Source organism: Fundulus heteroclitus, chromosome 24 (assembly GCF_011125445.2).
Source record: "Fundulus heteroclitus isolate FHET01 chromosome 24, MU-UCD_Fhet_4.1, whole genome shotgun sequence".
Classification (NCBI taxonomy): domain Eukaryota; kingdom Metazoa; phylum Chordata; class Actinopteri; order Cyprinodontiformes; family Fundulidae; genus Fundulus; species Fundulus heteroclitus.
In genome coordinates, this window is record NC_046384.1 from 20151597 (window position 1) to 20179438 (window position 27842).

Below are 27842 nucleotides of genomic sequence, written 5' to 3' on the forward strand. Positions count from 1 at the left end.
CTAATATAGTGTGAGGCATAAATTTAAGTAAAGTTTTAAACTTCAAATTTGAATTTAGTAGGATTCCTCCCAAAGAGCTAATAAAAATGTGTTATAGAAATAGTATTTTACATGGCGTGAAAAGGGTGGCTGTATGCTAGTTCATGCCCCATAAAACAGAGGATAATTTATCATTTTCCGACTTGGTGCGAATATTAAAAAGGCATATAGCATCATTTTTACCACTTTTTTCTTTTCAACTTTTTCCAGGGTTGTAGCTCACGATAAAGTTGCCCAGAAGTGATGACATAACTTCAGTGCTGCACTCAGGCTTAACACAATAACCACCCAAGACAAAAGCAGCGATGGCAATGTCCCCAGGCCCCTATTTGGTATCCTTAAAGGGAAAACGCACATTTCTATTCATCCAGTGTGAAGAAGGATGTCCGAAGCAATGTCGGAGTTTAGTAATGTGGAGCTGTACCAGACCAGAACTCAAAAGGCAAAAAAATATCAGGTGAGCGTTCTTTTTTTCCCCTCTCAAAGCTATCAATAGAATAGCAGCATTAGCGAGCCATGTAGTGATTTCACCTTTCTCCACATAACGTTTCCATGTTTGTAATGCTGTCAAAAGATTATTTCCAAGAGTGTTTCAACAGAAAGATGATTTAAAAATGCAAAAACCACTGCAAAAGCAAGGTTTTCTTTTTTACCCGACAAACTTTATGCTCACAAACATCATCTGAGGTCGTGTTGATGCACCCCATCCATGAGATGAACTGTGCTGTGAGCTCTTTCCTCTGCTTATTACCTCCCAAGTTTGGTTTTATTTCATAACCCTGATGCAAAAATGTTTTTTGCAACATAAAGACTGTTTTTGCAGGCTGAGGAGAAATCCATCCTGTACACTTGCTGCCATATTACCATGCTGTTTTAGAGCATATCTCAAACTTTATTTTTGTGACCAAAAGGTGTATTTTAAGTAAGGTATCTGCCTTAAATGAACATTAAATCGGCTGCTTGTCATTTATGTATGTTTCCTATTTCTAAGATAATTAAATCTTCTGACTCCAAAATTAGATTAAATACTTTTTACGTTACAAATAACCTTGTCTTTGTTTATGGGGAAAAGACAAACACATCAAAGAAAATCAGCATAGATGCTTCAACCAAAACTTTTGACTAAGGATGTAGACAAATCTGTTGGCTCTTTAATCATGGTGGCATAATCTAAGACTGAAAAAAATAATCTCAGCAATTCCATATTTAGTTTGAGATTTAATTTGAATTAAAAGAAATCTCCCAATGCCACAATTAGAGAACTGCAGCAGTGGCATCTTGAGGTCACCAAGTCTACATGTCAATTTGCGAGTGATTCCAGGAAGTAAAAGAGAGGCTTTTTTGTCTTATCATCACAAACAAGCTGGTTTGTTTTGTTGCTTTACTGTTTTGTAGTCCACTGAGTCGTCCTCTGATTAAAGTTTTGGCGCAATAATTTGTACTGGTATTGGAGTCGCAGACTGTCTCTGTTGCTGGAAGTACAACAATTTGGCCAAATACAAATAGGTCTGTTGATATTGATTTTGACACAAATAAATGTCTTTGAAAAATACATATCAATTATATCAAAGTATTGAATAACCAAAACTGGGACTTTTGGTACAGAACATTGGAGGATTTCTGTTATAACTGGCCGGTTTCTGTCACTTGTATTAATGTCAAGGATTAAAAAAAATATATAAAAATTCCCACTGGAGGTTATACTACTGGAATAGAAGATCAAATATTTTTAAGCCTTTTTTCACATCTTTTCTCAGGATGCCAATACATTGGTCTGCATCTGTTTTATGAATGTTGTGATGGATCGGTTACAGCGATCAAGGTATACTGACCAAGACTTTCTACCACACAGTTCTTACAGAAAGTCTTACATAAAACACGCCACAAAGCAGAACAATCTTTACGCCATTAGGCAAGAATGTGCCCAATGTAGTAAGTTAGGCAAATATATTCTCAGTGCATCTTTCCAGGAAAGATGTAGCTTAGATTTACCTGTACTATATGCACAACACGAAGCTTCAGTAGACAGACGACTTGTGTTCAACATAAACTATCTAAATGAGATTAGGGACTTATGAAATACAGTAAGAGACTGCACTAAGCCTGTAGCGTTCCACAGCACCTACGGTATCTGAAGTAGTATTGTTAGGCAACTCGGCTTAATTTTTAATTAAGCCAGCGTAAGAAAATCAAACCATCAACATAAAACAAGAGCGGAGCTGCACCATGTCGTAGCTCCGAAACGCACTAATTACCTGACAAGGGAGATGTTACTACCGGACAACATTTGGAGCAGCGCAGTTCTTCACCAGCCATAAAGGCACGGCCCATTAATTAAACATTTCTCACTTACTACGGTTCAGCTGATTGTGGCACTTCAATAGGGAGGCTTATTTTTCCGTCACACTTGTTTGAGGGGCGGTGGGTGTGGTAAGATAACGAGAAACAACAGGGGCAAAAGGGGGTGTGATTGTTTACGTCTTAATTTCAATACACACCTCGGAAAAAAAAGTCAGTAGTCAGGGCTGTGGATTATTAGTATGATTTATTGTATGTTTGTATTCCCTTTAGTGTTTTTAGTTCTTATAGCAGCACCCCCTACAGCCATTGGTCCCCTAAGCAACAGTCTATATGACCTACGCCAGACAAGAGTGAGAGAAAAAGTACCAGAATGACTGCAGTGGCTATTTGGCGCATAGATTATTGCAACACTGCCCCTCCACTACCTGTTGCTGCACACTGCTAGTCAACTGGCAGAATAAAAGACAAATAAATTTTGTTGCTGAGAAAATGTTATGGTTGCAAAAAATAAACAGGATGAGGGGGAAATAAAGCCTCCGGCCTGAAATAAAATGTCAAATTAGGCCCAAGCAGCGAAAGTGAGACAAAGGGCTATTGGAATTCAAATATTTCTTATTCTCCCATCCACCTAGTGGTGAAATTTCCTTTATTGCTCCTTTAAGATTTTGGAAAGTTATAAAAAGCTTTTTGCTGCATCAAAGCATGCGGGTGTGGCAAAGCCTCAAAATCTTACTTCTCACCATAAAAAAATAAATAATAATTTGGTGACATAACTTTTGCCTCGTCCACTTAGAACAGGAAGTGACAGGTTTCTACAGGAAGTCTTCAGTAACCCTTTGACAACAAACAGGAAGTCGCCACAGCTTCCATCAGGAAGATCTGATTTTGGACACATTTCGAAGAACTCTTACCAGAGCTGAGCCTGACTGATTGCTTACAGTACTGCGTAGTGGCGACGTGCGGAGATGCGCGATAGGCTTGATGTAGACAGTAATGCAGAATGCATTGGCGCCTTCAAAATTAATCAACACTCTACGTCCCTTTTATTTAGAATAAATCCTTCACCTAACAAGGTCAGTTTAAGATTTATGTGTCCCTGACAGTATGTGGCAAAGCTATTTTAAGTCAATATGTCTGGGGGAAATTTTATAAGGACCACTGTTCACAGAACATTTATACACACCCTTCCAATTTGTGAGACCTACATAAGATGCAAAACATCCTGCCTCCCTCTGCACATCTGCCACTGCTGGCTACATGCTGCTTTCTTCTTTACAGACCCCTCCACCACCCCAGCATCTACCTGTGGGCCCCACTGTCTGAAATGCTCTCATCACTTTTTTGGCATGTTTGGGAAAAACTAACCAGAGGGAAATCTCACTGAGTTCTCTTCAGTAATCTAGGATTGCAGGGTTTTCTGGTTCTGCAAAAATGTTTAACCTTGATTTCTTCCACTTTATCAAACAGAAAATAGCAGTTTTGTTCATTCAGGGTACTCAGAAGGTTTTTAAAGGGGCCTGACGTAATTCTGCTCCTAATTACTAAACACTTGGCTGCTGTCGATCAGCACAAAATGTCCGGCACAGAAATGTGCACCGCTTGCTCGATGTGTGCTCTGATGAGTTTCTTTGTCGTCTCTATTTTGAGTTTCACATCACAGAAGATCAAGCCTAGAGAAATAAATGTGGGCAGCCATCTTGGATCAATTCTAATTAAATTAAATTTTGTAGCCCTTTATAAAGCACAGGGAAGCTGGTCACAATTTCTAAGAAGATGAAGAGAGTTAAATAAAGAGCAACCCTGGAGCAAAAGCTGTTAAAAAGCTGTAAAGAAGTTTGCCTTGGTCGTAGCTTCCCTTCCAACAGAAACATAACCCTAAAGATATATTCAGAACTGCAATGGATTGGTTTAACATAAAGTATATTTATTTATTAGAATGACCCAATCAAAGTCCAGATCTAAATCCAACTGAGAATCAAAGCAAAACCTGTAAATTAATGGTCCCAGATGCTCTCCCACCAAGCTGACTGAGAAAAATGTGCTTCTACAAAGTTTTTACCCAGAGGGCTGGAAGAATGATGCACAAATTGTGCCCTTTGGCAAAACGTCTTTACATTGGTTTGGTAAGACTAAATCACATGGTTCTCAAAGTCTGGTTCTTTTTGGAGAAGAAGCTTTTCCACCATAGTGTTTTCAGAGAAAAGGCCTGCTCTCCCAAGCAAGTCATGCTTGTTCTACTGTTTTTCTACTTTACGTCACAAACTTCAACATCTTAACATAACTTAACATCGTCGGGACTCAGTCAGCAGAGCCATGCTGTTTTGCTGGCTCTGCCTCCGTCTGCTTTTCTCCGCAGGTGTTTCCAGTTGACTGGTGGGCGGGGCACGCAGACCGGGGGATTGGTTCAGCAGCGTTTGACCGCACTACAAGAACTGCGTGCGGACAGCAGGAGGACGCCAGAGTGTTTTCAGTCGTGGTATGACTGCAGGCCACTGTCTCTGTTCCGAGATAGATTTCCCTCGAGCTAAGCGTTTACGTCTGTGTCTCCCAGGTTCCCTCCCGAGCGCTCTCGTCTCCTTTCTGGAGAACCCTCTGGAGAAACCTCCACTCTGAGTCCACCTCTCGGATTCACCTGTTGCCCCGCGCCTGTCTGGTTCCCCCTGCTTTCCTGGATCACTTGATCGGCGACGCTGCTCGGACCACCCTCCGCCTACGCCCCCCCTTGTCTCTTGTCCTTACCGTCGTCCCCCCGGTCCGGTTGCCGCGTTCGGTGGTAAGCTTACGTACCTCAGATTGTTTCCCCTGTGCCCTTCTTCATCTAATCATCTCTCCTTCCCTTTCAGTGATTTATTGGGTACTGTTTCCGTCGTTCCCTCGTCACCTCCTGAGTGATCGTACCATTACCACCGTTAAATAAACTGATCTCTGCTGCTGAGTGTGTTTCTGCATGTGGGCCAGATATATAAAGCCAAACATAATAAGCAAAGCTTTTAGAGTTTATCTATTTAGAATACCAGCAGCTGTTTGAAATGTCTCCACTCTTTTTTTATAAAATAAGTCACTCAAATAGTTTGGAAATGGCCCCGCAACCCATATAGGCTTCATAGGCAGCTGCAATTGCTCGTCTAAGGTGTCCTTTGGAAAGGTTTGCTTTGTTTTGATAACATAAGGAAAGCTCAAAATATGTTCTTAGGCAATGTATTTCCTTTTTTTCCGTAATTGTGAACGCAACACGCAACCTTAAAGGTGAGCTTTCTGTCTTTTGTCCCCTTTTCGGCTTTCTTCCAGTTAAAAGCTCAGTGATGTAGACGACCACTGTGTCAGCCTATTATGAAGAGTCTCTTAAATCAGAAATAGGCTTAACCCCTGACTAAGCAGCGATTTGACAAGCAGACGGGAAACTGAGGTCAGCGTAGCGTGCCGTACCTGACCCTGCTGGCTCTCATCTGACGCAGTATGGCCTCCGTCTATTCACGCCATCTCTGGAAGAAAGGGGAGAAAGGAAGGTCAGAAGATCTGCTGAGACTACAAGAATAGCACCGCGAATGCTTGGAATCGTAACTTTCCCAACATGTTTTTTTTCTCGAGCTGAAACGTCAGCGTGCATCTGCGGAAAATAAATCCCTTAAAGATGAATAAATGAATTTCAATTTACTTTAGCTGAACCCATTCTGTCAGCAGATAAAACAATAGATCAGCATCGCACGGGCAAATTGGACACACGCAAACACAGGCTCTCCTTCATGTAAACTGCAAAACAGCTCGAGTCAACTGAAATGGATCTTGACTCGGGTTTTAAGTGCAATCAGCCGATGGCTCATCAGTATGCCGCCGCCGCCGCCACCACTCCTATCTCGAGGCTGTGGCAACAGACAGACGCGATGGAAGATGGAACGATCTTTCATGAGAACTTATCATTCAAGACCCACTTACGCCTGCAAAAGGTCAAATGAAATTCTGTTCCATCAAACTGGGTTTTTCATTTGATTAATAAGCTTTTGCAGCAGACGCTGTGCCTAAAATCATGAGGATCTGAAGACTGCTTCAAACCGCCTCCTACCTTGGGGATTCCACTAGTTAATGCTGGTCTGACTGCCACTGACGTGTCTTTCACATTTCCACGCCGCCTAGATCTGCCGAAACAGTCTGAAATCCTATCTGACTCAACATTTTCATATTTGGCATTCAGCTGTGAGATATTTTCATTAATGTGTTATCACTTTCAGAAAAACATGGCATCTGCGACGCTACTTGTTAAAGACTAAGAAGGTGTCATACATATTGCACAGGGCAATATGTGTATGACATTGAATTGAAGAATTGGCAGATAGCACTCCCCCTAATCCAACAAACTGTATAATGCACTACTATCACAGCTGGTGAAACAGACCCCAAATATGATTATGTACATAAGGGCAGTTTTGCATAAAAGTATCTCTTTTGGATTAAGTACTACTTTCTTGGTCAGCACACTTTTAATCCACAATTATGTTTAAGTCTTTATAAGTGCAACCGGTGTTCCAGCATCTTCCAGATTATAATAGGCCGGTGACCTGATGGTGCCCAAGATGTTTCTGAACATTATAAACAATTTTCAGATGACAGTAGGATTTGAGAAACCTTGAAATAATTGGCTGCAACAAAAGGACAACGATCCCAAACACCCATATAGACTGATTTGGAGTAATGAAAACAGGCTAACATTGAAATAGTCCTGATCTACATGTGAGTGTATACACTGTGCTACAACTATACATTAAACCACCTTCCCAATTGTATGGGATTGCTACAAACACTCAGGAAACTTGATTCTTCTTCTTAAAGGATATACATTTTTTTAAGTACTTAAAAGTCTCTAGGAGTGCAGGAAATTTCAATGGAGTCTGTCCAGGTGCTACGTAGATATCTTTATGTCCTATTTGGGTCTTTTTCACTTTTAAGCTGTCCAATTTTTTCTGTTCTTAATTAATTTTTTTTAACAATTATGTCACAGTATTGATGTGGAGCTGCTAAACCAGGTCATAGACTTCTGGCTCAACAATTTTGCAAATCCGCCATTCAGAGTGGAGGGGGCACTCTGAATGGGCAAATGCTCGTATAGGGTTTCTTTTAATCTTTTAAAGATTTCTGTGGTCTTTTCCCAAAACCTCTGTTCAGGTCTTGTACCAATTCAAACACCTACCTCAAGGGATGAACCACTTTGGTTCACTCACAACATAAACCATAACCAAAACCAAATTTTCTAAAGCAATTCCAGGCACTTATTTATTTGCAGGCTTTTGTAAGACGGAGACAATATGCTTTCTGCACTTCCATCTAAAAAGCCTAGCTGACATGGTCTGATGAAAGCTTTTAAAAATAGGAGAACCAATACCAAAAAAAAAAAAAATAGTATAAATATAGTCTTTAAAATGAAGATGAATGAATGGTAGTTATGAGTCTCTGGATGGATAAGGCCTGGTGAGCAAAAATAAAGACATTGCAAAAATGAAAGAAAAATAAGAAAGTGACATTTTCATCAATGAATAAAAAACTGACTAAAATATTGTCAGGAGATGGAATCCCATCAGATCAAAATATTTCCTCTAGGTGTAGTGAAATTATTTTCTTTTTAAGTTGTAAAAGGACCTGAGCAATAGGTCATCATTGTCAATAAAGGACATCTTAGCTCTGGTTCTCAGGCCAATGTCTTCTTGTTAAAAGTAGATTTTCAAAGCCTGTAGCCCATTCAGTTTTAACTATTTTAGGCACAAAGCTAATGCTAATGTTAAACTTGTGAGCTTACTGAGCTTCTTAACCCAGAGGAGGTTGTTGACAGTAAACTTCCCATTTTAGTTGTTATCAAGGAAAAGGCATACAAGCTATATTGTTAGAATACATTTAAAGTGTTTATTATTTCAATGAAGGTTTATCCCTTATTCACAAACCTCTGTGGTTTTTGTTTCTTTTTAACCTGGAAGACTAATCAGATGAGCTTAATATTTAGTTTGAATCTATACAACTGAGTTAAGTAAAGCTTCAAATAAAATTTTTATTTAACACATTCCTAAAATCGGCTTTGAGCTTTAAAAGCTGACAATTTCAATTCAAAATGCAGAAAAAAACCTTGATGGAAAATGATGGAAATGTATGGAAGTACCAAAATGTAACTAATTGTATTGGTCAAATTTGAAAAAAAAAAAAAAAAATGATCAAAGTAGTTTTTACACAAAAATAAATCTGTCAGATTGTCAGGACAATAAAATTGTAGAAACAGAATTTTCTCCCTGAATCAGTTCTCCGAGGACATTGAAGTAGCCGATGTGCTTTGGATGAGATTTTCAGAAGGACTAATTTAATCACGGCAGGGACTAAAGGAAAACCACAAAAAGAAAGTTCTGAAAATCAGCCCCAGGTAGGATCAAATCCTCTCAGCTGCCACTACCCAGGCAGGCTGAAACGTGAGACGAGTAATTGGGAAAAAAAACTTTTTAACCAGTGGACTGATCGTCCTTCCTCGGCAGTCAGCAACCCGATAGTACCTTAGATACACCCAGCTGTCAGCTCACAAGCGAAGTAATCAAACACCAACATTAACAAGCTGCTCATGCTCCAAAATGGCTCACGGAGCGAGGGAAATGACCTAACTAAACATAGGCAGAGGAATACTTATTAGTGCATTACAAACACAGAGCGGTCCAGCCTCACTGCAGAAGCTAATTCAGACTTCTCTGTCATGCATTTGCCTCGCAGTGGAACCATGTCTCTGCTTTCCATTTACATGATTTTCCCAATGATGGAAAAAATGTGCCATTAGGAATGCATTACGCCTCTCCTCGACACCAGTGCTAATCAGCATAATGTGAATTATTGCTATCATTACAGTGGGTGGCTGAGAAATAACAGTAGGTCTTAATTATTTAACAATGAGAAATATTAAAGGGAAAGCAAATGCACCTTTAGTTTGTGCTGCCAACAATCATTAGACTTTGTATTTGTCTCCCCTTTGGGAGCAGCACCAGGTTCTGTGTCTCTGTTGTGGGAATCATTTGGAAGTCTGTAATGAGCAATGAGCCCACCCCCCCCCACCCCACCTGATGGCAACCTTGGTGGTGTGCGTCCATGAGAGCCGGGGAAAGGAAAGGATCATAAGACCCGGATGAATGTGTGATGCACAATAATTGTATCAAGTTACAAAGTTTCAGTCTAATTACCGTTGTTTCTGTGTGCAATTAAAACGGAAATCTGGGGGTGTATTTTTTGCAGAAACTCTTTTTAATTCAGGCTGAACTCCCATTTTCAAAGTTTAAGTAGGTTGCATTATTACTCAGAACCACCTACTGGCTATACTGTCTTTTTCATATTTTTAGAGATCATTGACTCCTGATAGACAAAGCCGAAAAGTATGTGTTCCCCTAGAAACATTTCACATTTCATTTTACAACCACAAACTTTTATTGTCTTTAGATTTTTGGCGATAGAACAGCTCTGTCTCTGTCTAGAGGATGAATCTTAACCCCAGCTTTAAGCCTTGTGTAGACTCCAACAGTTTTCCTTCCATCACTGCCCTGTATCTATCTCCATCCATCTTTGTTCAGGGTGACTTACAGTGTTAGTTTTCCTCCACACAATGTTTTTTTTGTGTGTGTGTGTGTGTGTGTGTGTGTGTGTAACTTTTGGTTTTGATATTAGAACTATCCTTGCCTGGCTTGACACTCTGTCTTGATAGATTTCCAGTTGTACCATACTATTTCCATTTTCGGAAGATAGATTGAACGGTGGTCTGAGATGGTAAAAACTTGGGAGTGTTACGTAACCTAATCCGACTTTAAACTTCTCTGCAGCTTTCTCCATGACCTGTCTGCAGGGTTCCGCGGTCTCTAAAGGCCCGTTTACACTACACTTTTTTAACCGAGCCGAGCCGAGACCAGTCTGAGCTTGGATCAGTTAACCAAGCCGAGACGACCGTTTACACATTACACTATCCCGGTTCCTTGGTTGCTTCTCGCCTCCTAGTGACGATCTGCGGTACTGCTGCTCTCTGGGATTGAAGGCGGGACCGAGCAAATCAAAATGGCGGCGCCCGTAACATTCAGGATGTTATGGTTAGACATAGAGTCGGCTTTTGGGACGTGGATAAGACAAACAAATGTCTAATAAGGATTTACAGACGCAGGAAACAACGACAGACACTGAGGTTCATCACACTGCTAAGCAGAATCATCTCTAGAAACCGTGTGGCACGGTAAGGAAGCTAGTATTATTATGAATGTCGGAAATTTGTCTGAATGGATTGTGAATCGGGACGTGCAGCCAGACACGCCGGAAAAAAACAGTCAGTCAGCTGACTGTAAGAGGTTCATGCGTTCTTCGTTATCAGATAACCGGGATATAAAAAAAACAGTCCGAGACCTGTTCAGGAACTGGTCTGCAGTTAGCGTGGTCCGGTTATGTCTAGCGCGGTCCAGTTCAGTCTGCTGACCGTTTACAGACAAGAGTTATCTCGGTTACCGAGCTCGGACTGGTCTCGGCTCGGTTAAAAAAGTGTCGAGTAAACGGGCCTTAACATGCTCTCTAACAAACTTCTGTGGCAAACTGACCCGAGTGCGCATGTGTGCCAGACATAAACGTGACATATTTCTGAGTTGGCGATTGGCGGAAATACGTCCGGAAGCAAAACTGTTCCCGATACGACCTTTCTGTTCGAAAAAATACAAGAGCTCAAAAATGTTGCTTACTAAGTAACATTTCAACCGTAAATAGAACCTCATGCTAGTCCATCCAGGGCGCTCTGAAGACAAACAAACTCGTACAATACTACTTTGATTACTATTTTTGTTCTTTAGCATAGACGGAAGTTCTTCTTCTGTGTTTCTTTTTTTAGGGGAATGTGATAACTGCGCATATCAGTGTGGTTCTATTCTGAAAAAAGCCAGGTGCATATACAGGGACATTATGATCAGATTTATTCATTGTGTGCTCATATAAACGGTACAATCCGAATTAATTTCAACCTGATCGTGAAATTTTGTGCATCTAAACATAGCTATTGTCAACTACATGACTTCTTGAAGGCATATGGTTGTACTTAATTTTATTTAAGGATATCAGTTGGATTCAATGCACATCATAGTTTTCAGATTTGCATTTACATAAAAAAAAGGAAAACCGTGGATTATTGTCTTCCCACTTCACAGTTATGTGTTGCCTTCCACCCAAAATCCAAACAACATCCAAATTTGTGGTTATTGAGTGACAAATTTTGATTTTCTTTCATTCAAATCTTAGATTTATTTTATGTGATTCAAATAAAAAGGAACACAAATAATTTATATGCAATCAATTAGAGTTCTAAAAGAAAACTAGGGAAAACATTTTTAGATAAAGACTAGATTTATATAAACATGCAGCCTTAAGAAATATAGTGTTTTTAAGCAAGACTTTTGGAGTAACCCAACAAAGAGAAAGTATAACTTCCTTCTGCAATTTTCCACAATCAACATATCAATTAAGTGGTGAGAGTTTGCAAAAAGCACCGGATGTTATAATTTTTAAACAAAGCTGTATATGGACCAATCCTTGCCTGGTCAAAAATCTTTAAAAGTTTAACATTATTCCCTAGATTTTTATTCCCTAGGTCTTTATGCTTCAGTGCTGCTCAAACAGTCAAATTGAGAACAGTCTTTTCCTTTCTTTGTCAAGTGAAATTAGCAGTGCTGATTTGATCAGGATCAGTGTTTAGACTGCTCAGTCAGTTCAAATGAGTGACAATCACTGCCAAAGATAAAGACTGAGGACATCACAGCTAATTTCCTCTAATCTGGAAAAATAAACCCTCTATACAATGTGAAACACATGCAAAATTGATGGCAACCAACCTACTCTCTTCTATTATCTATAGTGCTGAAAAAATAAGTGAAGGCTAATTTCACATGTTAAATACAGATTTTAAACCATGCACTAGGATCACAGTGTGGGGATGTGGTTCTTCAGTAGTGATAGTGAAACTAGTCAGGGGTGAAAGATGGATGGAGCTCGATACAGGGCAATTTTGAATGAAAATTTGCTAGTGGCTGCATAAAAGGGAAGAGCTTCACCTTCCAGCAGGACAATGGCCCTAAACATAAAGCCAAAGTTACAATAGATGGGTTTGGAGAGAAAAAATCTAGTATTTGGTAGAGTGGCCTAGTTAAAGACCTGAATCCAACTGAGAATCTATGAAAACTGATAATTTGTATGTTATGATTGTGAATAGCACTTTGATCCTGTGGGTGTTTGAAGTGCTTTATAAATAAAATCGGTGTGGTATTGCTATGATGTCGGCTCATTTGTACTCATCTGACCAAAACTGGCATGTCAGAAATTGACTAAAAACTATTACTGGCACTCCACATATATTTACTCAAATAAATCCCAACTAAACACACTTAAGTTTGCGGTTGTGTAGGGATAAAATGTTAAGGTTCTGCGGCTATGAATACTTTTGCAAAGCATTGTATTACAATGAGTTTTCCTTGAGATAAATAGGCGTTCGTTGCATCCAGAAATAGCGCTGCAGGGCTTCTCTGACCTTTCAGCATCAGCTGCCAATCAAATTATAGTCAATTTCCTACTTTGACATGGTGATTACAGCGGACATGATTCAGAGCTTTGAACCGCTGCCCTTCAAAAGAAAATGAAGTTTGCGAACGTGGCGTGGCAGAAATGACTTCAACACATCGCGGATAATGTTTAATAATTTCATCAAAGCCCTCATGAATCAGTTTCCCTCCAGGTAAGATCTAACGGCCAGCAGCCACATCCATCAGTGCCCGACGTTTGCTATAAACGCCGACGATCGTGATCACCGGTCTGTGCCGCTAACTGCGACGGCGGGGCTGGGGCCCTGCCTCTGTGTGGTCTGAAAGGTTAACACAGACACCGTTAGATCCGGAGATATCCAGCAGGGCGGACAGGATAATTAATGTTCAGCCTGAAGGCGCTCCAAAGACTTCCTGTCAGCCGCTGTTAGCAACGTCGACAAACTCTAAGAGGACCCGGAGCAGGTATGGAAATTATGTTTGATTTCTTTTCTTTCTTTTTTTCTGTTCTGCAGGTGCTCCATGCTCTGCAGCTATCCCGAGCTGCCGCCCGGCCAACACTGCTCTCGTCAGTGCATTGTACCGAAGGAAATGAAATTCAAGGTCACATTTCACTCGCCTGCTCAGTGGATTCAGTTTCAATTGAAGTTCCGCCGCGTATCCAGATCACATAGGTCTCTGTCAAAGCAAAGCTGTACTTTATACCCAGCCAGCTTTGCACAAAAGCCAGCTTTCTTTCTTGTGAAGTCTCTCTAAAGCCTTTCAGATCAGCCGAGATGTGAGTTATTGGATCGAGCGGGACATATTTTCAACATTATTAAGCAGGCCCCGTTCGAGAGAGTATGTGAAAACTTGACAAAGCATTTATGAAGGCGTTCACACTAAAACTGTTTAGCTTGAGGGGAAAAAAAAAAAAAACTGTTGAGTTATCCAATTTAGCTCAGTTTGCTTGTGCTAAACCTATAGTCTGTGATTCCTTGGAAAGAAAGGTTTGGCTCCCTTTGAACCAAACTGTTAAATGTACACTATATTAGCAAACGTATAAAGATAGCTCTCAAAATGCTAATTTCAGGTTTTCGACCAATAACCAGTGGTTACAGGTCTATACAACCCAGCACTTACGGATGCAGAAGGCTTCTACAAACATTCATTGAAAGAAGGGGAACACTCTCACGATGTTAGTGACTTTAAACATAGTGCTGCGATCTGAGTCCATCCTTTTAATTATGCCAACCCTAATATTTGTTACTATAAATTCTATTTATAGTCCTGTGAAAGACACTCTTAATGATGCAGTATAAACAGATATTCTGAACATTCCCATCCCCCCAAATAGATTGCTAAAGGGGAATGTGCACCAGTTCACAACTCACAATCCCTAAAGATACAGATGTGCAAGTTTGGGTTGGAAAAAAAACTTGACTGGCCTTCACAGAACCAGACCTCAATTAGTAAGAAAACATTTTGGGATAAATTAAAGCATAGACTGCAGCCCAGGCTGTTTTGTCTAACATAAGTTCCTGGCTTACTAATTGTTGACCTGCAAGAATGGTCAAATGATTCCATAAACACGCTCCTGAACCTCACGGACACCCTTTAGTAATATGTAATATAGTAATAGTAATATCATCTTTATTGTCATTGAAACATACATTACAACGAAATTTGTTCTCTTCTTTTAACCCATCACCCTTGGGGAGTAGTGGGCTGCCATGTGCGGTGCCCGGGGAGCAATCTGGGGTTAAGGGTCTTGCTCAGCGACCCAGAGTGCAGGCGCTGGGGATCGAACCGGGTATTTGCATCCTTCTCTGAGTGCAAGCGTGCTGCTCTAACCACTAGGCCAACACTCCCCATATACCGAAACGCAGCTTGGTAGGCAATTTGGGGTTAAGTGCCTTGCCCAGGGGCACATCGACATGTGGCAAGGGGAAGCTGGAATCGAACCCACAACCTTCTGATTGCCAGACAACTACTCAACACATCAAGCTACAGTCGCCCAAAAAAGATTTAATTAAAGTTGTCGTATCTATAATTTTTAAATATAGTTTATGTAGACAGTGTACTAAAGTATGTGATAAGCACATACTCCAGTCATATCTTGCAGATTACTTGTTAATTATACCTTGTAGTTCAGATTTTTATAATGCATGGTTGTCTCAGTGGTCTGCAGTAGGCTGAAACGGGTCCAAGACCGGACTGTTAAAGTGTTTCACCCAATTTTAGTTAAACATCCATACTATTAAAACTGTATTTTTATGGTCTGCAAGCGGGTTTTAACAGGCACTGCCAGGCCAGCTACCAAATCCATTGGACCTTCGCAGTCGCCAAGACACTGAATCCCCCTTGCTGCTGCAGACAAAAAGGAGTGAAAGTGAGTGAGAGAAATCAGAGTAACAATGGCACCGTCAAAATATGACCGCTTTGATAGACGAACCAGAGTGTTTCGTGAAGAGTGGACGGACTCATATGCGTTCTGTTCGCCTGCGTCGACTGCTACAAGACCCGTCTGCCTTATTGGCTCCGAGTCTGTGGCAGTATGAAACTAAACAGAGACAGTTTGAGGATTATTACCCACCAAACTCCAAGGCGAGGACACGGAAAATAAAGCAACTGAAAGTCCAGTATGAGTGAGCGACATGATTGCTGTGTCATTCGGTCGCAGCGAACACCGGGAGCATTCGCCGAGAGCGCAACGGGTTTTGGGCAAACACAAAGAGGCCCTTTACAGACGCCAAGAGAGAGAAAGAGTGTTTTGTAGCCGTCATTGACACACCTTTAGATGGGAAAGAAAAGCAAGAACCCAAATACAAAGGTACACAAATTCCCCTGTCATCCAGAGCTGCCAACAGACGAACAATGTTGCTTACACAAGATGTGCGGTCACAGCTGGACAGCGCTATGGCTAAGGCAACCGTGCGAATCAACAAATATTACTGACAATGCCTTGCTCCTCGTCGCTGTCAGAATCTATCACGAAGACGCTCAGAGTTTTGTTGAGGACATTTTTAGGTGTCACAGGACTTAAAACCCACACAAGAGGTGAAGACATCTGTTTAGCTGTTGAAGAAATGCCACACGTAGAGAAGCTTGCTTGAAAAGCGCTGTGTCAATCACCACCAAGGGAGCTCCAACCACGACAGAAAGAGAAAAAAGGAGCAGTTACTCGTCTAAAACGACACATCGTATTACTCATCATTCTCTGCTCCACTCTTTTGGAAGAATATGGAGACGTTATTATTAAAATAATGAAACACAAACTTTCCCAGGGCTTCGTCCTCTTGTCACCATTGCCTGCTTTGGGAATTTTCGAAGTGAACATGAAAATGACCTGTTACTGCACTGCAATCTCTGACGGTTGAGCAAAGGAAGCGCTTTAGGACACCTTTGGGCAGTTTTCTATATTTTTGGGAGATGAGAGGCACATAAGCATTCTTGCTTTCCTAGCAGGCAATGACAACTTACTTGAATAACCGAAATCTAACACTGAAAGTCGAGAAAAACCTTGATTTGGTCGCAGCATTCTGAAAAAAGCTGGATACGTTCAAAGTGGATCATTGAACACAATTTCAATGAGTAAAAAGTATAAGAGAAGGGGTATGTTGCCTCTAAGTACAAACATGACATGAGAAACTTGACTCTGAAAACTTTAGTGAGCATTTTAATCACTTTAGCCCTGGAGATTTTCATAAAAAGTTATTTTCTTGTTTAAGATGTCACCACATTTTCAGAGGAGGCCAAGCAGAGCTACAAACAGGCAGAGGAAGGCTCTCTTTAAATGGAACTTGCAGAGCTGAAAGCAGATGTAGCACTAAGAGAGCAACGGGTTGATGGTGATCCTGATGCCTGGTGGTTTTCAGAGAGTACCAAGGACTGTTCTGCCAGGACTCACTAAAGTATCAGCCTACACATTAACTACATTTGGCTCCACATACTGGCGTGAGAAGGCATTCTCCACTATGAACATCAGTAAAAAACAAATATTTTCCAGAATGAATAGAGAAACATTTGCGTGCCTGTTTAAGAATGGCAGCAACCTGATCTCTTCTAAGGTTTAAAGTGCGTGCAGGGAATAGCCAAGCTGATTTTTCTCACTGAAAAAGGTGAGAAAAATCAGCTGTGTTCACCAGGTTACATGTGAACAGGGTTTGAGACTTCAGTCAGAAATTTTGAAGTGTATTTTCTTCTCGAGTTGTAAACCTGTTGGGTTAAGTTTGTTCAAAGCCAAATATATATATATATATATTTTTTTAAATAAGAAAATATTTTTAGGTAAATAATAAATAAAATGAAAAATGTTACTAAAGTGCTTGGATCCCCACTTGGTACCTTCAGCAGTTTTAATTGAACCTGGCGTAGCTAATTATTTTAGGGAGTCCATCCATCCATCCATCCATCCATCCATCCATCCATCCATCCATCCATCAATCCATCCATCCATCCATCCATCCATCTAATTTTAGCAAACAATCCCACTTGTTCTTGTGGACTGTTTTAACCAGGAATGTTTCTCGGGTTGACAGCATACGATAAAATGTAATCTTTCGGGCTTCCTGCACTTGAAATAAATCTCTATCCATCTTTAATTTTTGGATAACCTAGTGCAAGTCCTGTTCATTTAGAAGAACACATTGCTTTCATCATGATGAATGCCAACCTTGCTTTATTTGTATTTTTTTGGTGCTCTGTTCCACACAAATGAATGGTGAAAGAGACCCTTCCTCCATCTCAAAATTAAAAGATACAGCTCTCCTTTTTCCAGTTTTTCTCCGTTTGTTCTGTCTTGTATAAGAAAAAAAACATCAACTGTGAGAAGGAAATAAGTATTTTTTTTTCCCTTCAGCCTGTTCCTTCCTTCCTTCCTTCCTTCCTCCCTTTTCCCCATTTATGCACCACCATCCTTTTTCTCCTTGTAACCCAATCATCTTGATTCCTTCTCAATTTGCCACAGTTGAACAGACACACGTATAATGTAACCTGGACTATTTATTTTCTATGCAACCTTCTGTATTAATCATTGCATTTTCCACTGATTTGTCAATATGCGTTTAGGTCAAGCTGTTAGAAGAAATGTGAATGTTGAAGATAACGATCTTAATTATACACCTAGAAGAGCCAGACACACCTGTCTTAATATACCTGTTTTTGTGTTTGTGAAATGACTTTTAGCTCTAAATTGTTGACATTTTCAGCAGGCACTGTGTTATTAAAGCCCTAATCATGATTCCAATTAGAATCTGAGATCCTGATAATTAAGTCCTTAAATATGAAGATTAAAGTCTCTCTAAACCTCTCAGGATTTATTTTTATAATATTATCTTGGGACATTAAAAAGGCAGCTTATTAAAAAAAAATTTTTTTAGAATGATTAATCCAGACTTGGAGTTTATGTAGAAGCAGGGAGTTAAAGCAAAGGTTAACCAAGGTTGCATCAAATACATCTGTCTTAATATTACCGGATGTGAATTTTTGATTTTAAACAGCGGATATCTTACTATTGATTATACAGTGATAAACAGATTTTAGATTTTAATCTTTTAACCAATCCTATGTTTTATTTTTGCAATAGGCTACCTCCTGTATATGTAAAGGCTGCATTTTAGTGTAATCCTTTATATGTATCTCTTTGCCTCTGCAAGGCACTATACAAATGCCTTGCGGATGAGTAAACTGGATGTTTTTGTTATCTTTCCTTGCAATGCAAAACTGTAGTTCTGTTTAGTTACAAAAAGCATGCTGCAAATGGGGTATTTCTATGAAACCTCCTGTTCCATTGGTGACGTTCAAGATAAATAGCCTCTTTGATAGGATTCATAACGCATACTAGAAAAGACACCAGTACAGTTCCATCCTCATAATATTACTTTGGATAAGCTCAACAGAGGCATTAAAAAATTAAGTACTGTTAATTTACATGTCATAAAAAAATATTCTTTAACTAATCCTTAAGAGAAGGAGATAATTCCAGCCAACAATCATAATAAAGACTCCTTAACATTCACTTAATCTATTCCTAAGACATCAGCTTTGTGCACCCATTTACATCTTACAGCCAGTTCCCGGGTTAAAATAACCCTCTTTATTGCAGTTTTTTTTTCTTGCATAGTAAATTATGAAAATTGCATTACATGATTGGAATCACAATGTAATAATTTCTTTCTTCCTCTCTCCTACTTTCAATCAGTGCAGCTGTACACAGCAGGAAGAAATGGGTCATATCGCCCCATTTTGCTTCTGTAACCTCTCAGTTCATAATGACCGTGTTTAATGAGTAGGCTCTCTTCAGGCAATCTTTAACATGGAAGTGTGTCATCTTCATTGTGCTACACACTTAGTCTTTCAACAGTTGAGTGGCCACCACCTTTTGCCCTACCTTGTACAAACATGGGTCTCTTGTGCTACCCTGTAAAGACGTCTAATCTGAGTATCTCAACAATAACTAACTATAGGTAAATATCCAAAAAAAAAAAAAGTACAAATATAATAAAAACGCTGCTTCATCAATACATTCACTTTAGGTTTATAAAAAACTAACTCTTTACAAAAACTGTACTTTTAAATGGTGTCTACTATTTAAACTGATAGAACTAACGGATTACTTGGGACAGACCTTGGCAAACATTATTTTATTTACGTGTTACTTTATAATTTTTAAAAGTGCCAACAAAAAATAAATAAAAAACTCAAATCATCAGCAAAATCTCAGTTGTCAAATATCTTGCTGCTAGAGTCCTGACCAGCATCAGAAAAATGAACATGAATTTACACCAGTCACTATATTGTACTGGCTCCCAGGATGTAAAAGAGGATATTTTATGTATATATATATATATCCTGTATTCTCCCATTTATATAAAGCACACGCATTCCCTTACTGAAATAAACACAAAAAAATACATTGATTTCATCCAGGAATACATTTGTATTAAAAACTATTTTATTTTGAAGGTTTGATTGACCTCTTTGCCATATTTGCCAATTTTGAGATAAATGGAGTCTGACATATTCGAAGTGACACATGACTGAGCAAACAAATTATGCATTTCAAATCAAACTTGTTCTGATCAGTGTAGATTACGAGAATGAGGTCTGGTAACAAGGCAGCGAGATGCTCCCTCAACCGTGAGCAAACTCTCACAATACACAGCTGGTTAATTGATTTTTAGAAATGAAAAGGAAAAAAGAAATGACAGGGAGGTATAGGTTAAGCCTATTGTGAGGTAATGTTTTTAAACAGAACAAAAGATCTCACAAAGTAAAAAAAATATATACATATGAGGAGGAAATGAAAATTGATAGTGAGAACCAACATTGTTTTAAATACAACCTGTCATAGTTTGGGTTTTGTTATTGGACTTTTTGGGACTTTTCTTATGTAGCCTGTCACTTCTCAGCCTCCAGCCACCACCCTTCTCTGTAATATTCTGAGTTCTGTTATGGTTTGTTAGTGTTAGTTTTCCTTCTCTTTCCTGTCTTTTGTTATCTGGCTGTTTTGAGTTCTGTCTAGTCTGGTTTCTTGTTTAGATTAGTGTTTACTGTTGTAGTTTATTCTATTATGTCTTCAGAAGTTTCTTAGTTTTGGTTTGGGTTTTTATTTGTTCTTGTTTTGAGCCTCGGCACTGATGTCTGGTCTAATTACTTACTCTGCACACCTGCCTAACTCCACCCCTGCTGCAATCACCTCTCACCGGTTTCACCTGATTCCACCTCCATATAAACTGCTGAGACCAGACATCAGTGCCAGGTTGTCTTGTTGAGTTATGGGTGAGTCTCCTTCTGCAAGATTCTGTTTTTGAGTTGCTTTTGGATTTTTGACCCCCTTTGTCTCCAGTTTCCTGAGCCATCCTGTTCTGTCTGTTCCTGCCCTGCCCTGCCTGCACAACTGGACTGTTTGTTTTTCTGCCATTTTTGTTATTAAAATCCTTCGTTTTAAAGAAACCTCTGCTGGTCTGGCTGAATTCTGGGTCCCCTGCCTCTGATCATTACAGTACAACCTGGCCAGTTTAGGATCCATCGCCAGACCAGCACGTTTCTTTTTTTTTTAACTTTTTCCCTGCTTTAATTATCTTTTTTTTTTTTAAGATGAGCCGGCTGCAATCCCGTAGTTCTGTTCCCTGCAGAGTTCAAATCCAGGGGGCATCTTTTGAGGGCTCCAGGTTAGTGCTCTGCCCCCCCGGGTACGGTCCAGGACGCCACCTCCAAGGGCGGAGCGCATTGCCGCAGCCGTCCCGCCGCCGCAGACGTCATCGAGCGGTTGAAGCCTCTGCTTCTGTCCCTGAGGGTCCGCCGCCAGCAAGCGATGTGGAGACCCAGGAGGTTTTACCGCCAGCGGGTGACGTGGAGGTCCAGGAGGGTCCGCCGTCAGCGGGTGACCAGGGGGAGTATGTGGCCCTGGAGAATAAAATAAGAACTTTTGCCCCCATAATTAAGCATCTCAGGGAGGCCCTGTTCGCCCAATATTCGGAGGATCTGGATCAGAAATTAAAGGAGGTGGAGGGGCACTACAGGTCAGCCCTCCAAGCATTCTACAGCCGACCGAAATCTGCTCCTGAGGGTCCGGCCGACACCTCGGCCCCCGAATCTGTCCCCGAGGGTCCAGTCGACGCCTCGGCCCCAGAATCTGTCCCCGAGGGTCTGGTCGACGCCTCGGCCCCCGAATCTGTCCCCGGGGGTCCGGCCGACGCCTCGGCCCCCGAATCTGTCCCCGAGGGTCCAGCCGACGCCTCGGCCCCCGAATCTGTCCCCGAGGGTCTGGTCGACGCCTCGGTCCCTGAATCTGTCCCCGAGGGTCCGGCCGACGCCTCGGCCCCCGAATCTGTCCCCAAGGGTCTGGTCGACGCCTCGGCCCCCGAATCTGTCCCCAAGGGTCTGGTCGACGCCTCGGCCCCTGTCAGGCCCGACGAGGGGGTCCAGGAGGACCTGCCTCTGCTCAAGCCCCGAGGGGGGGCCCAGAAGGAAACGTCTCCGTCCGAGCCCCAAGAAGGGGTCCTGGAGACTTGCGACGCGGAGACCCAGGAGGGTCCGTCGCCGTCCTGCAATGCTGGAACCCAGGTGGGTCCGTTGCCGTCCTGCGACGTTGGAACCCAGGTGGGTCCGTTGCCGTCCTGCGACGTTGGAACCCAGGTGGGTCCGTTGCCGTCCTGCGACGTTGGAACCCAGGTGGGTCCGTTGCCGTCCTGCGACGTTGGAACCCAGGCGGGTCCGTTGCCGTCCTGCGACGTTGGAACCCAGAGGGGTCCGTCGCCGAACTGTGAAGTGGGAACCCAGGGGGGGTTACCACTGGTCCAGGAGGTGGAAACCCAGGTGGACGCTTCATCCTTCGGGTACCCCGGGCCTTGGGAGAGGGCCCAACACCCGGGCCCCCCTAGAGGTTTTGATCCTCTCAACGCCTTTCTGAAGCCTCAGTCCCTGGTTGCTCTGGTTGACAGCCAGATCTGCGAGAGGCGTTACTGGCTGTCACTCCCGGACCCTCTCCAAAGACTAATCACAAGACTCTTTTTGTTCAAGGGACTGACAGCAGCCTGCAGCCAGGCCTCATCAGCAGCCTGCAGCCAGGCCTCATCAGCAGCCTGCAGCCAGGCCTCATCAGCAGCCTGCAGCCAGGCCTCATCAGCAGCCTGCAGCCAGGCCTCATCAGCAGCCTGCAGCCAGGCCTCATCAGCAGCCTGCAGCCAGGCCTCATCAGCAGCCTGCAGCCAGGCCTCATCAGCAGCCTGCAGCCAGGCCTCATCAGCAGCCTGCAGCCAGGCCTCATCAGCAGCCTGCAGCCAGGCCTCATCAGCAGCCTGCAGCCAGGCCTCATCAGCAGCCTGCAGCCAGGCCTCATCAGCAGCCTGCAGCCAGGCCTCATCAGCAGCCTGCAGCCAGGCCTCATCAGCAGCCTGCAGCCAGGCCTCATCAGCAGCCTGCAGCCAGGCCTCATCAGCAGCCTGCAGCCAGGCCTCATCAGCAGCCTGCAGCCAGGCCTCATCAGCAGCCTGCAGCCAGGCCTCATCAGCAGCCTGCAGCCAGGCCTCATCAGCAGCCTGCAGCCAGGCCCCCACCATAGCAGCCTGCAGCCAGGCCCCCACCATAGCAGCCTGCAGCCAGGCTCCCACCATAGCAGCCTGCAGCCAGGCTCCCACCATAGCAGCCTGCAGCCAGGCTCCCACCATAGCAGCCTGCAGCCAGGCTCCCACCATAGCAGCCTGCAGCCAGGCTCCCACCATAGCAGCCTGCAGCCAGGCTCCCACCATAGCAGCCTGCAGCCAGGCTCCCACCATAGCAGCCTGCAGCCAGGCTCCCACCATAGCAGCCTGCAGCCAGGCTCCCACCATAGCAGCCTGCAGCCAGGCTCCCACCATAGCAGCCTGCAGCCAGGCTCCCACCATAGCAGCCTGCAGCCAGGCTCCCACCATAGCAGCCTGCAGCCAGGCTCCCACCATAGCAGCCTGCAGCCAGGCTCCCACCATAGCAGCCTGCAGCCAGGCTCCCACCATAGCAGCCTGCAGCCAGGCTCCCACCATAGCAGCCTGCAGCCAGGCTCCCACCATAGCAGCCTGCAGCCAGGCTCCCACCATAGCAGCCTGCAGCCAGGCTCCCACCATAGCAGCCTGCAGCCAGGCTCCCACCATAGCAGCCTGCAGCCAGGCTCTTTCTGTAGTCGCCTGTAGCCAGGCTCTTTCTGTAGTCGCCTGTAGCCAGGCTCTTTCTGTAGTCGCCTGTAGCCAGGCTCTTTCTGTAGTCGCCTGTAGCCAGGCTCTTTCTGTAGTCGCCTGTAGCCAGGCTCTTTCTGTAGTCGCCTGTAGCCAGGCTCTTTCTGTAGTCGCCTGTAGCCAGGCTCTTTCTGTAGTCGCCTGTAGCCAGGCTCTTTCTGTAGTCGCCTGTAGCCAGGCTCTTTCTGTAGTCGCCTGTAGTCCGGCGCCTCTCTTAGCCTGTAGTTTGGCGCCGGGTTCTGTTTTCTCCCTCTGCAGGAGTTGGGGTCCGAGGTTCCTGCTCCGCCGACGGCCTCCTGTAGCCCTGCTCCGCCGACGGCCTCCTGTAGCCCTGCTCCGCCGACGGCCTCCTGTCGCCCTGCTCCGCCGGCGGCCACCTGAAATCCTGTCTCGCCTGGGCCGTCCGCCGGGACGACCGCCGGAGGTCCTGGCTCGCCTGGGCCGTCCGCCGGGACGACCGCCGGAGGTCCTGACTCGCCTGGGCCGTCCGCCGGGACGACCGCCGGAGGTCCTGACTCGCCGGGGCCGCCCGCCGGAGAACCTGTCACGCCGGGGCCGCCCGCCGGAGAACCTGTCACGCCGGGGCCGCCCGCCGGAGAACCTGTCACGCCGGGGCCGCCCGCCGGAGAACCTGTCACGCCGGGGCCGCCCGCCGGAGAACCTGATTCGCCTGGAACGTCCGCCGGGACGACCGCCGGACGTCCTGATTCGCTGGGGTAGTCCGCCGGGACGCCCCCCAGACTCTCTGTTCAGGAACCTGTTTTTGAAATTTTTCAGTTAGTCTGGATTCGCCCTATGTGGGTTGTTTTTTGTTTGGACTTTTTTGGACTTTATTAACCGTTTTTTGTTTCAGACCCTGACCCTCCGTCCTGGAACCCCCTCCTCCCGCCCGGGCTTATTTATTTATTTTTGTTCTGTTTTGGACTTTCATAAACGGGGTGGGCGTCTGGAATCCGCCCTTGAGGGGGGGGCTCTGTAATATTCTGAGTTCTGTTATGGTTTGTTAGTGTTAGTTTTCCTTCTCTTTCCTGTCTTTTGTTATCTGGCTGTTTTGAGTTCTGTCTAGTCTGGTTTCTTGTTTAGATTAGTGTTTACTGTTGTAGTTTATTCTATTATGTCTTCAGAAGTTTCTTAGTTTTGGTTTGGGTTTTTATTTGTTCTTGTTTTGAGCCTCGGCACTGATGTCTGGTCTAATTACTTACTCTGCACACCTGCCTAACTCCACCCCTGCTGCAATCACCTCTCACCGGTTTCACCTGATTCCACCTCCATATAAACTGCTGAGACCAGACATCAGTGCCAGGTTGTCTTGTTGAGTTATGGGTGAGTCTCCTTCTGCAAGATTCTGTTTTTGAGTTGCTTTTGGATTTTTGACCCCCTTTGTCTCCAGTTTCCTGAGCCATCCTGTTCTGTCTGTTCCTGCCCTGCCCTGCCTGCACAACTGGACTGTTTGTTTTTCTGCCATTTTTGTTATTAAAATCCTTCGTTTTAAAGAAACCTCTGCTGGTCTGGCTGAATTCTGGGTCCCCTGCCTCTGATCATTACATTCTCTAGATCAGCTCCACCTGTTGCAGTTAATTAGTTTTCAACTCCGGTCACCTGTTTGTCCACTTACTTATACCCGCCTCAGCCTACTAATCTTTGCCAGATTATTATGAACCTCCGGTGAGTCTTATCCACATTTTCTGTCTGCCTGCCTGCCCGTGATCCGATCCGCTTCTGTCTCCTGATTCTCTGAGCCTGCCTTACCCCTGTCAGACCTGCTGGTTACCGGACCTGTTTCTGTGCCCTGACTCTGTTACCGGATTCTGCTCTGAACTCTTCCTGGATCTCGGATCACCTGGCTCTGACTCTGGACTGGCTCTTGGACTCTGGTTTATCCCCTTTATCATCCTGTCTGCCTCTGCTTTCCCAGTTCTGACCCATTGCCTGCCTTCTAATAAACTATCTTAAAATGCTACCTGTTTGTCTGGCTGAATTCTGGGTCCTCTGGTTCTGTTCTAGATAATTAAATTTTTACATTGCCCCTCAAATCCATGCTGGTGAAGATTAATGATCTTCAATGATCGATCCAAACAAATAAGATAATTTACTTTATGTTCATCTGTTCTTTACAAGTCAATCTAAGTTTAATATTTTTAAACTGCCCTTATATCTGTGACCGCTATACTGACTCCATGTACTCTTATTTTGTTTATTTTGTAATTTTTTTATTTTTATTTTCAGATTCTTATTTCTGTGTTTTATGTCTGCTTTTGTGTGGTGACCTTGAGTGTCCTGAAAGGCACCTACAAATAGCATGTCTTATTAATTATGAAGCTGAGGAGCCGTGTCTTGAAAACCTCCTCTTCATGTCAATGTACGCCTTCAGGTAGACTATGTAGGCCAATTCTCTTTACTATACATATGCTTCCGATTGGTAAAATTATCAGACAGCATGGGATTAATTTCCACCGTTATGCTAATGACACTGAGCTAAATTTATCCATAAATCCTGATGAATCCAATCAGTTATTTCGACTGAAGGCGTGTCTTGATGACATCAAAATCTGCATGACTTTAAATTTTAAGCTTTTAAATTCAAGACAGAAGTTGTCATATTTGGTCCAGAGTCCTTAAAAATAAACTTATCTTAATCAATCACTTAATCTGGATGGCATTAAAGTAGCCTCTGGTAATTAAGTAAAAAAAAAAAAACACAAAAAAAAAACTGGTGTTATTTTTGACCAGGACATGCCATTTAAATCCCATGTGAAATAGGTTTCTAGGGTTTCCTTTTTCACATCTGGAATATTGCCAATGCGTAAAAACTAGTCCATGCATTTGTTACCTCAAAGCTGGACTATTGTAATTCTTTACTCTCAGGAAGTCCACAAAATGCAGTTCAAAGCCTTCAGCTGATCCAAAATGCTGCAGCAAGAGTTCTGATGAAAATCAACAAGCGAGATCATATTTCTCCTATTTTAGATTTCCTTCATTGGCTTCTTGTTAAATCAAGCATAGAATTTAAAATTCTTCTTCTCACGTATAAAGCCCTTAATAATCAAGCTCCATCATATATCAGAGCTCTGATTACCCCGTATGTTCCTAACAGAGCACTTCGCTCTCAGACTGCAGGTCTACTGGTGGTTCCTAGAGTCTCTAAAAGTAGAATGGGAGGCAGATCTTTTAGTTATTAGGCTACTCTCTTGTGGAACCAACTCCCATTTTTGGTCCGTGAGGCAGACACCCTGTCTACTTTTAAGACTAGGCTTGAAACTTTTGTTTTTGACAAAGCTTATAGTTAGAGTGGCTTAGGTCACCCTGAGCTGCCTCTGTAGTTATGCTGCTATAGGCTTAGGCTACTGGAGGACATCAGGATCTATTTCTCTCACTCTGCTGAGTTCTCCTACTGTTCTCCAATTTGAATTGTTTGTTGTTATTTAAATTTAACTTCTTGTTCTCTGTATTTTTACTCTTCATGGTAGACACCTGGTCTAGCGTTCTGTTAGCTGTCACACCATCTAGGGGATCAATCTGTGCTTCTGTGCTTTTTTAGTCTATATTTTTGTGTCTCTACTCGGTCTTCTCTAACCCCCAGTCGGTCGAGGCAGATGACCGTTCACACTGAGCCTGGTTCTGCTGGAGGTTTTTCCTTCCTGTTAAAGGGAGGTTTTCCTCACCACTGTCACTTCATACTTGCTCAGTATGAGGGATTGAAGCAAAGCCACCGACAATGCAGACAACTGTCCCTGTAATCCTATGCTCTTTTAGGAAGAGTGAATGCTGCTTGTCAAGACTCAATGCAATCTACTGGGTTTTCTTAGATAGGAAACTGTTTGACCAATCTGTCTGCATGATTGATTGAACTTAACTTGAGAATACATGTGTTGTGAATTGGCACTATATAAATAATATTTAATTGAAAATGTTAATATGTGTTTAACCTTAAATCTTGCATATATTACACGTATGTATCTTATGTAAAAAAATCTGAAATGAGAGTGAGTTTAACAACTGACTAAAGTTGTCTAATAATCTAAAACTGTAGGGGTTTTACCCTACGATATCGCCCAAAGTTGGCCTGTCTGCCACAGGTCACAAAAGAAAAAAGATCTACCTTGCAACTTTTAATTGTTTCATGTATACATTTGTAAAACTTGGTAGGCTTAAAGAAGAAACAGCAAAACAGCAGCAAGGTTTTTTTTATCTAATAAAAGTCTTTTCTGGATGTTGTGAGACAAGGTCACTAAGGAAAAAATAAAACTGAGTA

The 27842-nt window shown here is 42.9% G+C and overlaps 1 protein-coding gene across 3 annotated transcripts in view; it reads right to left on the reverse strand.

The window, feature by feature from the left end:
* LOC105935450 (beta-1,3-galactosyltransferase 1) overlaps nucleotides 1–27842 on the reverse strand; it is a 183226-nt gene that overhangs the window by 89679 nt on the left and 65705 nt on the right. For all 3 annotated transcript variants that reach the window (XM_036128131.1, XM_021323250.2, XM_021323251.2), the window contains exon 2: nucleotides 5767–5822. The gene's annotated coding sequence lies outside the window, so the exon portion shown is untranslated. The remainder of the gene's footprint in view (nucleotides 1–5766; nucleotides 5823–27842) is intronic.